Source organism: Eschrichtius robustus, chromosome 16, assembly GCF_028021215.1.
Source record: "Eschrichtius robustus isolate mEscRob2 chromosome 16, mEscRob2.pri, whole genome shotgun sequence".
Classification (NCBI taxonomy): domain Eukaryota; kingdom Metazoa; phylum Chordata; class Mammalia; order Artiodactyla; family Eschrichtiidae; genus Eschrichtius; species Eschrichtius robustus.
The window spans coordinates 52676774-52689980 of record NC_090839.1 but is presented as its reverse complement, the minus strand read 5'-3'; positions in this window follow the sequence as shown (position 1 = coordinate 52689980).

Below are 13207 nucleotides of genomic sequence, written 5' to 3'. Positions count from 1 at the left end.
CGAAGTCCATGCTTACCAGAAGAAGGCCCCTGGGAGAGGCACACTCCCCTTACCTGGCATCGTCCCCTCCCTCCCCTCCCCCCTCCCCCAGCTACCTCTAGAGGAAGTCATCCTCTCATGTTTGATGACATCATCATGTCCTCGTGTCTGTGTTGATGTGCAGTGGAATTCCAGGGCTGGGGCAGGCCCGGAGCACCTACCTGGGCTGGGGTGATGCTGAAGAGCTGCCTCCATTGTGGGGCTGGGTCTGGGGGCTCGGGCAGGGAGAGTACAGGCTGGGAGGCTGTGGCATGTGGTACCTGAGGAGCTCCAAGCTCTGCACACCCGTCCCTGTAAAGGCTGGCCAGTCCCGGGGACGTTCCCAGGAACCAGTGTGGGGCACTATGCCTCGTGTGGGCAGAGCAGCTGACGGGAGGGACGCGGGGACGTCTGTGTGAGGTGGGGATGCCCTGGGCGCCTATGTGGTGTCAGCACCACTGCTGGCACTGTGCCGCCCCTGCTTGGGGGCGGGCCTCTTGGGCCCCCGGCAGGGAGAGGCCCCGAGTCCTTCCTCCTGGTGGCAGTGTGCAGGGAGCCTGCTCTTGAGATTGCGATGTGGTGTCCCTGCTCTGTAGCTGTTCCTTCTGCTCTTGGTTGGCCATCCTGGGAATTGGCTCCTCTCCTGCAGTCTCAGGCTGGTCCTGGTTACCCCGCCTCACATCTCAGGCAGAGCCGGCGGGAGGTCCGAGCTGGGGGGATGGGGAGGGTGGGCCCAGAGGGTCATGGGGGCATCCAGGGCCCCGAGGCGCGAGGAGGACGGGATGAGACTGGGGAACAGGCGGGGGCAGGAAGGGCTGCGGGGAGCCCTCCCAACCAACTCATTTCTGGATCTGGAGGTTCTCCATGTGGCCTTGGTCTGTGATGAGAACAGACCCAGGGTCTACGAGGCTCTGCTCGCTGAGCCGGGTGCTCGAGTCTTCAGGTCTCACCTGCTGTGGTGATGCTCACCGAACACTCTTCCTGTCCAGCTGAGGCCCGCTGCTGCTGCTGTTGATGTCACCCCCCTGTACGCCTCATCCAGACGGGTCATGACGCAGCGTTGTTGTCGCCGCCCCCCTGGATTCCTCAGGTCCCTGTCCCAGCCAAGCACGGGCCCGTGTCACTCCGCAGCTGCCTGTGTGGGCTTCTCCAAAGATGATGATGTTCTAGGTGGAGCCAAAGCTCCCTGTGAGCAGCAGCCCCCACCCCCAGGGTGTCATGGAGTGGGGTTTGCACAGGTTCTCCTGGCGCTTTGTTTCATGGCTTTGTACCAGCAACTAGACACACAGGTGCAGGCGTCTCAGGACATGCTGAGGCCTCGGTCTGTGATGCCCGAGGGTCGCTGTGGACCTGTGGGTGCTGTGCCCATCCCCCCAGGTGGCTCGTGTCGTTGGCAGCCCCTCCCCAGGGACACTGAGCTCCTCGCTAGTTTCCACCAGCAGCATAGCGCCCGCACTAGGGGTGAGTGCTTCTCCTTGGAACCAGCTGCCAAAAGCCCCCTTTCCCACTGGTGTCCACCCCAGTCCTGCGTCCCTCATCTAAAGAAACGTAAAGAAAAACGCACCCCACCACCCTGCTTCCGAGGCCACAGGCTGTCCCGCCTTGTCTTCCAAGAGCCCAGAGCTCTCAACAGTGGGCGTTTCGCTTTGCATGTTTTACCCTTGGTGATGGCGCTGCTGCCGGGCAATGGGGAGCGTCCTCAGGGCTATGGCCGGTGCCCTGTCATGTGTCTGTGACACGGGCTCTGAAGCGCTCTCATCCAGGCCCCGGCTGCTGTGCTGGGGAAGTGGGATTTCATTCTCGGAGAGTGTCTCCCACTGTGCTTGCAGACACCTGCCGCACCCAGTGTCAGACACCTTCGTTCTCGCTGATCTGGGGGTGTGGATTGCACTTTGTGGAGGTTTCACGGGCGTTTACCTGGTTTGGGGGGAGGTTGACCGCTTTCCACACGCTTATTGGCCACTTGGATTTCCTCACCTGGGGGCTGCCTCTTTTAGGTTTCTTCCCGGGTTTTCTACCAGGTTTTTGTTTCTTATTGATCAGTTAGGAGTCCTTTGTTTCATGTTGCATATTTTATGATTTCTTTGGTTCTGTGTGTTTGCAGTTTCCTCCTAGTTTGTTGTGGCTTCACACTCTGGTGTCTTGTTGAAGAAATTCTTAACGTAGTCAAATGTATATTTTTTTCCTTCATGATAAATGCTTTTGTGTCCTGTGTAATAACTCTTTCCCACCTCTGATGCCTTCCTATAATTTCATCCAGTAGTTTTTTGTTTTGCTTTTCACACTCAGGTTTGTGATTCTTGTGACCGAGCTGTTTATGCTGGTGTCCGGGAGATGGACACCTGATATCCCACCCCCTCTGCACTGCTAGCTCTGGTGAGCCAGCGTCCAGGGGTCCAGACCTGTTTCGTGGCTCTCCATCCCACTGGTATGTCTGTCTGTCCTGACGCTGGCCGCACATTCCCTGTTACAACAGCTTTAGGACCTTCAATTCCAGGAATGCTGCCCAACCTCATCTGGAGAGTCTTGGCCCTTTGCTCTTATGTATAAAGATTAGGATATTTATGTCTGGGATTTGGACTGGCATAATGTTGACTCGCTAGATTGGGAAGAAGTGACTTTTTTGTGATGTGGGGAGTTTCCAATTATAAACACGCTGCTTATCCATCCATCCGCTTGGGTCTCTGATGCTGTGTGTGCTGTGTGTGCAGGGCAACTCTGCTGCCGACCACAGCATTAGCACAAGCACAGGGGAAGGGCACGGCCCCCCGTCAAGACTGCCCTCACCTCAGACTCCAGCCAGAAGCTTGGGGGTCCCTGGCCACCTGCACTTCTGACCAGCTGGCTACAAGTTCAGAGGTTCTCATGCCCCCTCAGATTCAGTAACTCACTAGGTTGATTCAGAATTCAGGGAGGCGCCAACACTTATGATTTTACAGTTTTATTATAAAGGATACAAACCGGGACCAGCCAAGTGAAGAGACCCACAGGGCGAGGTGGGGAGGGTCTGGGCCAAGCCGTGCCCTCACTCCATGGAATGCAGGCTCCCCACCGTGCTGGCACATCAGGAAGCTCACTGAGCCTCAGTATCCAGTTGGGTTGGGGTGTCACTGTGTCATCCACAGCGTGAACTCCAGCGCCCCCAGCCGTCCCACCTTCTGATCACAGGTGGAGCTCCCTGGTGACAGCTCTGAGTCACCACATTAGCATAAACTCAGGTGCGCACTATGCTGTAAATGACAAAGTCCCCACCCCTCAGGACACTCCCAGGAGTTAGAGTCTCCCTCCCCAAACCAGGGACAAGACCAGACAAACTTTTCCATCAGGGTTTATAACTTTCTCCCTAGAGGCTGGTTCTGTGGGGACTCTGGCCCCTCAGTAGTTTGTTTCTTGATGCTGTTGTAAATGGTGTTTTGTTTTAAATCACTCCAGGGGTCAGGAGCGTATAGGAGTGCAGTCACCCTTGTTCCTGGGGACCCTGCTACGCTTGCCCAGCCTGATGGTAACTGTTTCTTTTGTGGGCCTTTGTGGTACCATCAACAGGGCTTTTGTTTTTCATGTCTCCTATGTTGAAGCGAGGCAAGTGGGCCTTTATTCCTGACTTCATTGATTGGTTTAACAAATACTTGAATGCTGACGACGTGGCAGGTACCGAGATGCTCTGGGGATTCAGAGTGAATAGACAGAAATTCCTGCCCTTGTGGAGCTTCTGTCCTGGTAGAGGAGACAAGATGAGTGGAATACCAAGCAGGTCACACAGAAGTACTGTGGAGAAAATAAGGCAGAAAAAGGTACAGAGGGAGCCGAGGATGTCAGCCTTCTTAAGTAGAGTGGCTGGGGCCTTGCTAAGGTGACATGTGAGTGACAATGAGGGGATGGAGAGAGTGAGACATGCAGATATCTGGGTGAGAAAAGCAAGTGCAAAGGCCCTGGGGCAGGTCTGCAGAAGAGCAAGAGGCCGGCATGGCTGAGCCAGGCGAGGGGAGAGGAGTGGGAAGCCATGACATGGTGGGTCAATGTACAGGACGTGCAAGGACCTCGGTGTCCACTCTGAGCTGTGCAGAGGCGGGGTCAGAGCTGAGCTTTACCAGGACTTCTCAGCATGTTGTGGCAGGGCCCCTGGAGACAAGTCTGGGGCAGCAGCCCAGGGACGGTGGAGGAGGGAGTGGTGGCAGGGTTCCCTGTGGGAGCTGAGGCGGAGGCAGCAGTATTTGGTCCCAGCTTGGATCTGAGCTGTGAGTGCTGAGTTAGGGAGACTCCACGTCCATTTCCCAGGATGGGGAGACTGTGACGGGCTTACAGGCCTGAGCGGTTGGCTTTGAGCAGGTCAAGTTTAAAATGTCTCCAGCACGTGGGCGAGTCCAAAGCCAGGAGATGGCGCCATTACATGAGAGTGAGATGGAGCTGTCAGGGGTAGGGGGAGAGCTAGAGGGGGTGTATTGCCAGGAGGAAGCACCCTGGTCCCTGGAAGGCTGGCAGGCGGGCTGAGTAGCTGTTGTCAAGCTGAGCAGGTCTTCCTAGCTTGCTGGTCATCCGAGTGGGAGCTGGCTCTTACCACATATTCTCCTTTGGTCAGCTGAATTATCCCAACAGTTTTCAGTGCCTAGTCATTTTATTCTTGGGCGAGATCCCATTTCATCGGAACTTCTGCAGCTGGCTTGCTCTCCTTGTACAGTCCCTGTCTGGTTTTGGAAATAAGGTGACATGGAACGTTTCCTCACTTCTTGGGGAGTTTGTAGAAGGTAATGCTAGTCTGAGCCTTGTGCTTTCTTTTGCGGGTATTTTAAAAACTAGTGATCCTGTTTTTTAATGGTTATAAGGGCTGTTACTTCTATCCTTCTTCAGCTGCTTTTGGTAAGTTGTTTTCTTTCCTACATTTTCAAATCTGGTCTATAATGTCCTCTTGTCTCTGACGTGGGTGTTTGTCTTCCCTCCCCCTTCCTATCAGAGCCCTTCGCTGTCTGTCCTCTGGCTTTGGGGTCCTGCTTTCTTAGCTCCTCAGGGATCTCTCATCCTTATTCTTGAGAATGTAAAGGTAAAAACTCCCCCAGAGCGTCTGTAGTGAAGCCCTACAATCTGGCCATGTAAACTTCCACGACTCCTCAGTTTCTTCCCGGGCACCAGTATAAACAGAGCCCAAGCATTTTCTTCACTAGTTCCTGATCCCTGACCCAGTGCCTGCCCGCTTCCCTCTGAGGATTTTTATTTTAAAGTATTTCCTGACTGCTCGGTTACCTGTCTGGGTGGAGGCTCCGTCTCTCACCGAGCTACACCTCTGTGCATTTAGCCTGACTCTCTGGGAGGTGCCCCCAGGTAGTGGTCTCACTTCCCACAGCCAGCACACTAGGTCCTTGCTGCTTTTCTGACAGCCACCCACCTGACCTGTGTGTCATGTGCTATCCCAATGTGATATATTTCTCTCCAGCTGTAACACTGCTTAGATTTTAGGAGTGACTGTATTTTACTAAATAGAACCTTTAAAACTTACTTAAATTGAGGTGAGATTCACACAACATATAATTAATTAAGTTTATAATTCAGTGGCTTTTTTTTTTTACTTTCTTGGCTGCACTGCACAACATACAGGATCTTAGTTCCCTGACCAGGGATCAAACCCGTGCCCCCTGCGTTGGAAGCGCAGAGTCTTAACCACTGGACCACCAGGGACAACAATTCAGTGGCATTTAGTACATTCACAATGTTGTGCAACCCCCACCTCTCTCTAATAATCTGAAACTTTTAATTATTAATCTGTCAGTAAAACCGTAAAAGGAGAGGCTTTTCCTGGACCATCCACTTCTGTGGACACTGGTTCTGAGTTGGGGCAGCAGAGAGGCCTGGGGAAGAATTGGATCTCAGTGGATCTGGGAGAGAGCCTGGCCCAGGTGCTGTGGATCCAGAGAGGAAGGCTGGTCCTGCAGCCATGTATGTCCCCAGGGTACACACACCTGTTCCACCGTGTCCAGTCAGTCCTCAGCAGAGGTCAGGGTCACCTCTGCTCTGGGGCCCTCAGGCCCATCTGGGATTCCACTGAGGTGGCAGAACATCAGGTTCCTTCTCTTCCTTTCTCCTCCAGCCTTTCTCCTGCTCTGTAGCTCAAAGAAAGAGTTTTCTTATTCTTTGTCAGAATATTTTCTTAGGCCAGAATCTTGACTTCTTAAGGTTCCAATAATCTCTTTTCTTTCCTCTGATTTCTGTTCTAACAACCCTCTGTTGAAGGAATGAATACCTCATGTCTAGTTTGAATGGTCAGGGACCAAAGAATTTTAGAAATTCAAAGAGAAAATAAGTAATTCAACAATAATGGAGGGCTTCCCTGGTGGCACAGTGGTTAAGAATCTGCCTGCCAATGCAGGGGACATGGGTTCGAACCATTCTGGGAAGATCCCACATGCTGTGGAGCGACTAAGCCCGTGCACCACAACTACTGAGCCTGCGCTCTAAAGCCCATGAGCCACAACTACTGAAGCCCGCGTGCCTAGAGCCTATGCTGTGCAACAAGAGAAGCTTGCGTGATGAGAAGCCTGCGCACTGCAACGAAGAGTAACCCCCGCTCTCTCAACTAGAGAAAGCCTGTGCACAGCAACGAAGACCCAATGCAGCCAAAAATAAATTAATTAAAAAAAAACTCTTAAAAAAAAACAGTGGAGATTCTTTAAGTCTAGTTGGTAACAGGACACTGTCACTCAACTGAACCTATTTATAGAACATTCCACCAGCATTTTCAGGTGCTCATGGAACATTCTCCAGGATAGACAATATCTTAGACCACAAATCACAATGAATTTTAAAAGACAGAATATACTTTGTAATTTCAAACTCCAGTGGAATTAGATATTTACAACAAAATGAAGTCTGGAAAAACCCCAAATGTTTGGAAGTTAACACATCTAAATAGTGTGTGGGTCAAAAAGAGTGGAAATCAAAACACAAAATTTGGGGGATGCAGCTAAAGCAGTGCTAGAGGGAAATGTATAGCTTTTAAACACCTGTATGAGAAAAGAAGAAAGGCCTCACACAACCTAGGCTTCTACCTTAAAACACTAAAGAAGAGCAAACAAAACCCAAAGGAAGCAAAAGGAAAGAAATAGTAATGATTAGCAAGGAGATCAATGAAACAGAAAACAGAAAAAGCACTGACCAACAAAATAACACACATATTACCAAAATCATGAATGAAAAAGGGTACATCACTACCAATCCTACAGAAATGAACAGGACTTACAAGGGAATACTAGGGAAACTATACCAACAAATTAGATTTTAGATGAAATGGACAAATTCCTTAAATTGATGTAACAAAAGTCTTAAGTCTTCATGCAAAGGAAAGCTCAGGTCCACATGGCTTCACTAGTGCATTCTATCAGTAACACTAATCACTCACAAACTCTTCCAGAAAATACAGGAGGGAACACTTCCCAGCTCATTCTATGAGGCTAATGTTATCCTGATACCAAACAAAACAAGAGATCAATGTCCCTCATGAATACAGATGTAAAATCTTTAAAATGTTAGCAACCCAAATACAGCAACATTATACACCACAACCAGGTGGGATTTATCACAGGAATGCAAGGTTGGTTAAACATCTAAAAATCAATTAACATAACAAACCACAGTCATAGAATAAAGGACAAAATCCACAAGATCATCTCAGTGGATGAAGGAAAACATTTGACAAAATCCCACACCTGTTCGTGATAAAAAGTCAACAAACTAGGAATAGAAGGGAGCCTCTTCGACCTGTTAAAGGACATCTGTAATTTCCAAATGCTGCTGTATCAAATCATTACAAACTCAGTTGTTTAAGACAACATAAATGGGGACGTCCCTGGTTGCACAGTGGTTAAGAATCCGCCTGCCAATGCAGGGGGACACAGGTTCGAGGCTTGGTCTGGGAGGATTCCACATGCCATGGAGCAACTGAGCCCATGCGCCACAACTACTGAGCCTGCGCTCTGGAGCCCGCCAGCCACAGCTACTGAGTCCGTGTGCCACAACTACTGAAGCCTGCGCACCTAGAGCCTGTGCTCCACAATGGGAGAAGCCACCACAACGAGAAGCCCACGCACTGCAATGAAGAGTAGCCCCCGCTCGCCACAACTAGAGAAAGACTGCACACAGCAATGAAGACCCAACGCAGCTAATCAATCGATAAATAAATAAAAGAAAAAAACCACACAGATGTGTCATCTGACAGTTCTGGAGGTCAGAAGTCTGACATGAGTCTCACTGGACTAAAAGCGTCCACAGAGCTGGTTCCTTTTGCAGGCTCTAAGGGAGAATCTGTTTCCTTGCTCTTTCCTGCTGCTAGAGGCACCTGCATTCTTGGCTCCTGACCTCCTTCCTCCATCTTCAAAGGTCAGCAGCTGTGGGTTGAGTCCTTCTCTCATTGCCTCACACCGACCTCTTCTGATGCCCTCTGCCACTTTAGAGGACCCTTGTAATTACACTGGGGCCACCTGGAAAATCCACATTAATCTATCTTAAGGTCAGCTGATTAGCAACCTCAATTCCCCTTTGCCATGTAACCTGACACACTTATGATTCCAGGGATAAGGACATGGACATCTTTGGTTTGGGAGCATTATTCTGTCTGTGACAGCATAAATGAAAAACATAAGCCAGCATCATAATTCACAGTGGATGACTGAATGCTTCCCACTAAAATCAGGAACAAGGCAAGGATATCTGCTCTTGCCACTTCTCAACATTGTACTGATGTGCAATAAGGCATATACACACACACACACACACACACACACACACACACAAAAGGCAGTATACATATTGGAAAGGAGTAAAAATAAGTAAAAATGTCCTTATTCACAGATGGTGTGATCCTGTATGTGGCTTATCCTAAGGAATCCAGATATACACACATACCTGGAACTAATAAATTCAGTAAGGTCCTAGGACACAAGATTAACAAGAGAAATCTGTTGTATTTGCACATACTAATGACAAACAGTCTGAAAACAAAATTAAAACAACTCCATAATAGCATCAAAACTAACAAAATACTTAGAAATGATCAAAATTAGTGCAAGATTTATACACTGCAAACTAAGAGAAGATGTAAGTAAACGGAAAGATTCTATGATCCTTGATTAGAAGATCTTTGTGATCTTGGGTTAGGCAAAGAGTTCTTAGACACCACACCAAAATCATGAGCCATGAGAGAAAAAAACTGATAAATTTTGGACTTCATTAAAATAAACTTTCGTACTTCAAAAGACAACGTGAAAAAAAGGCGACAAACCACAAACAAAAATATCTGCAAATGTTATCCTTGATGATCCATAATATATAAAGTCTTATATCCATAATATATAGTGTTGCAACTCCGTAAGGAGTCAACTCAGTTAAAAAATGGACAAAAGTCTTGAACAGACACTTCACCAAAGAAGATATAAGAATGCCAACAAACACATGAATAGGTGCCCAATATCAACTGTCAGAGGAACAGAAGAGCTAAAAAACAAAAGAAAACAAAACTGACCATACCAAATAGTAGTGAGAATGTGGAATTGGAATTCTCGTAATTTGTAAAATGATACAATCATTTTGGAAAACAGTTTTTTAAAAACTAGACATAAATACTATGTGAACCAGTAATTCCACTCCTAAGAATCTACCCAAGAGGAGTGAAAGCTACGTCCACACAAAAACTCATACACAAATGTTCATGGCAACATTATTCATAATAACCCCAAAATAGGAACAAACCAGATGTCTATCATCTGATGAATAAACAAATGTGGCAAATCCATAAAACAGAATATTGTCCAGCCATAACAAGGAATGAAGTACTGATATACACTATGTAGATGAACCCTGAAAACATGCTCAGTGCAAAAGGTGAGATACAGAAGGCCACCGATTGTATGGGGATGTTCTAAAGCTGGACTGTGCGTGTGGCTGCACAGCTGTACACATTTACTAAGAATCACTGAATTTTATATCGACAGTGGGTGAACTTTATGGTGTGAGAATTGTACATCAATCAAGCTGTTTTAGAAACAATCGTTGGGTAAAGGCACCACAATTAATACTTTATTACATTATCCCAGCATACTTCCAGAAAAATATTTCAGCTAAAACAAAATGAAATGAAAGAGGAAAAAAGGTAACACTTACAATAGTATCAAAAGTAACAACCGTCTACAGGAAAAAAAAAATCTAAAAAATATATGCAAGATCGTAACGTGGAAATCTACAAAAACACCACTGAAAGAAACTGAAGACGACCTAATGCCATGTCCACAGATTGGAAGACTCAAACTGCAACACAAGTCAAACCTGGACAGGCTGCTCCCACCGTAGACAAGGAAACACACAGACCACGAAGAGCCTGGAAGCTCTTGCAGACAGAGAAGGATCTGCTCTGCCTCCATGGTTCAGGGGGAGCCCAGAAAGGGCCAGGCTGTGCGGCCCCTGACCACGGCAAGGGTGGCGTCCAGGAGCGAGGAGGGAAGGAAAGCCACTGCGCTAAATGTGGGGAGGCGATCATAACCCACCAAAAAGAATGAAACTTGAGCATCACCTCACTCTTAGGAAGTGAAAGAGAAAGGGTGGCCCAAAGATGTCACAGAGAAAGGTAGGGCAGTGACGTGTTCACACAATATTTTAAGAGAATACACTCAAGTCCATGTGCCGAACGGGACCTGAAATCATGATACATACATCAGCCTAGATAAAAAATCTTTTTTTGCAGTTTTTCCATTTAAGGAACACCTTATGAGACCACGTTAAAATTAAGAACTCTCACCAGAATCACAATGAAGAGAATGGAGATGCAAACCACGGTGCAGAAGACAACACTGGCCACACATACCTAACAAGGGGCTTGCATCCAGAATACAGTTTTAAAAAAAACGTAAGTCACACTGACAGCAAGAGACTTAAACATGTACTTTACAGAAAAGGACAATCCACTGGCCAGTGAGCCTCCCTATGAAAAGCTGCCATCATTGGTGATTGAAGAAACACAGGACAATGAAAGCCACTGTCCCCCCACCTTCAGGGCTGAGAGTAGACAGGGTGGGGGTGGTGTTGAGGGCACCCCTATTGCCCCAGGAAGGTGTGACCCCTAACTACCCAGGAAGGGGGTGGCCTTACCTGCAAGGATGACACAGGCTGGTCCCAGTGGGTCCACTCAGGACCACAGAAACACACAAGGACCCCACAGGGTTGCAGCACCACGACAGGAAGGAGGGAAGGGATGCTATGACTTGGCACACGAGTGGCCGGGCCTGGGGCTTCCGTACAACACCATTTCCACGAAGACCAGAAACCAGACTCCTCTGGGGGACCCTCGGGGTGAACTGGAAAGAGAGGCCAAGGCAGTAGTCAGCCTGGGTCAGGACTGGCCGCTTTGGGGGAGCAGGGACAGAGCTGGCCCCGGGCGGCCAGGATAGAGGTCTTCTCTGAACTCAGCGGGCTGAACACCAGTGTTACCACAGGACTCGAGAAAGGTTTACAAATACCTAACCCGCCTGCCGCAGTCCCGATAAGGGTTCTCCGCCACACAAGCTCTACTGGGGATTTACAGGAAGTTTCCAGCCCCAACCCTCCAAGTGTGAGGAGACAGGAATGCTAACCCTCCTTCCAGTCCACGTGCCCCTGGCCTGCATGCGGGGAGTTTCCTGGTGAAGAGGCCCCATGGCCCCGGACTCCTGCTGAGTCCGCATTTTCTGCTGTGTAAATGTATGTTTACCGTGTAAATTTCTGGGCGTGGACTTTCTCCCTGCAGATCTATAATTTCTCAGAAGAGAAGCTGAGAAACGACCTGGAAAAAAATCAAAGCTCAATAAAGGGAGGAAGACAAAGCCGCCCCTCAGCACTGCTGCAGGATGAGCTGGGGAGGGGGCGCCACGAGGCTCAGGGGCGGGCCTGGGCTCCAGCCTCTCCTGGGCCCGGACAGCTCCTGCCTACCTCACTTCTTCTCTCCTCACCATGTACCTTTCAGGAGGCAAACCTGACTTCCTCCTCTGCCTCACCAAGAGGTTCGAGAGTCTCCTAAACCTCGACAAGCCTTGCCCTCCCCAGACTCAGTTTTGCCTTTTTCAATGCCTTCTGGCCCCTTCCGAGCACAGGCTCCCCGCCCCAGGCAGAGCAGAGGGACTGGTGGGCAGGCACAGCTGGCAGCCAGAGGAAGGGTCCTCAGTAAAGGAGGGAGGGGTGGCTGGAGAGTACCACTGCACCTGGCAGCCTGGGGGAGATGTGGTCAGATCTGGAAGAGCCCAGGGCTCCCCAGGTGGAGGGGAGGATGGCACCTGGAATCAAGCAGCCACACCCCTTCTTACCATGTCTGACCTGTGGCTGACCTCAGGCCGGGCACTGGGTACCTGTCCCAGGGCCTGTGCAGTGCAGGGTGGCCGTGGCCCCAAAGGAGCCCTGGAGGGCAGGATGGGGCCCACTGCTGGTGGGGGCTGGTCTCACAGCCACAAGACCTCGCCCCCGAGGCCAGCCGTCCCCCACTCTCTTCCTGGGAGGACATTGTTGGGGAAAGCAAACACAAAGTGGCCGGAGCCCTGCCAAGCATTCCTAGAAGAGGCTAGGGGGAGGGGCAGTGGCCAGACAGCAGCTGACCCTGAGGTCACGGGAGAAGCCAAGGCTGGGCCAGGCCCCTGGGAGCTTGAACAAGGACCCCACCCAGGCAGTTAGGAAATGGGGAGGAGGGGGGAGTGGTCAGCATGCCGGGGGTAGATGGGCAGGCCCATTTAGAGACATGTGGTTCCCGCTTAACTCCCACATGGCCATCTGCTGGGAGGGAAGACCCTAGGAGCCCCCTGAGGGGCCCCTACCCACAGGCAGGGGGGCCAGCTGAGCACCAGCCCCTCACAGGCTGCTCCAAGGGAGACCCCCGCCCAGCACTGCCTGCAGCCCCAGCTCTGCTCCGCCCAGCCCTGCAGGGGGATGGGAAGATGGGGGGGTTGGGAAGATGGGGGGATGGGCCCCCATTGTCCCTCAGAGCTGCACCCCGGGCCACCCTGCACCCTGAAGATGCGTCAGGGCAGATGCAGCCCCCAGCCTGTCCCCTGTGCCATCCGCACCCTGGGCCTCAGTGCTGATGCTGGCAGCCCGGCAGGAGGGGGTTAATGGAGCTGGGGCCAGCAGGCTGGGCTGGCCGGTGACAAGGGTGCTGGCTGCCCCAGAGGCAGTGGGGAAATCCAGAGGGCAGGAG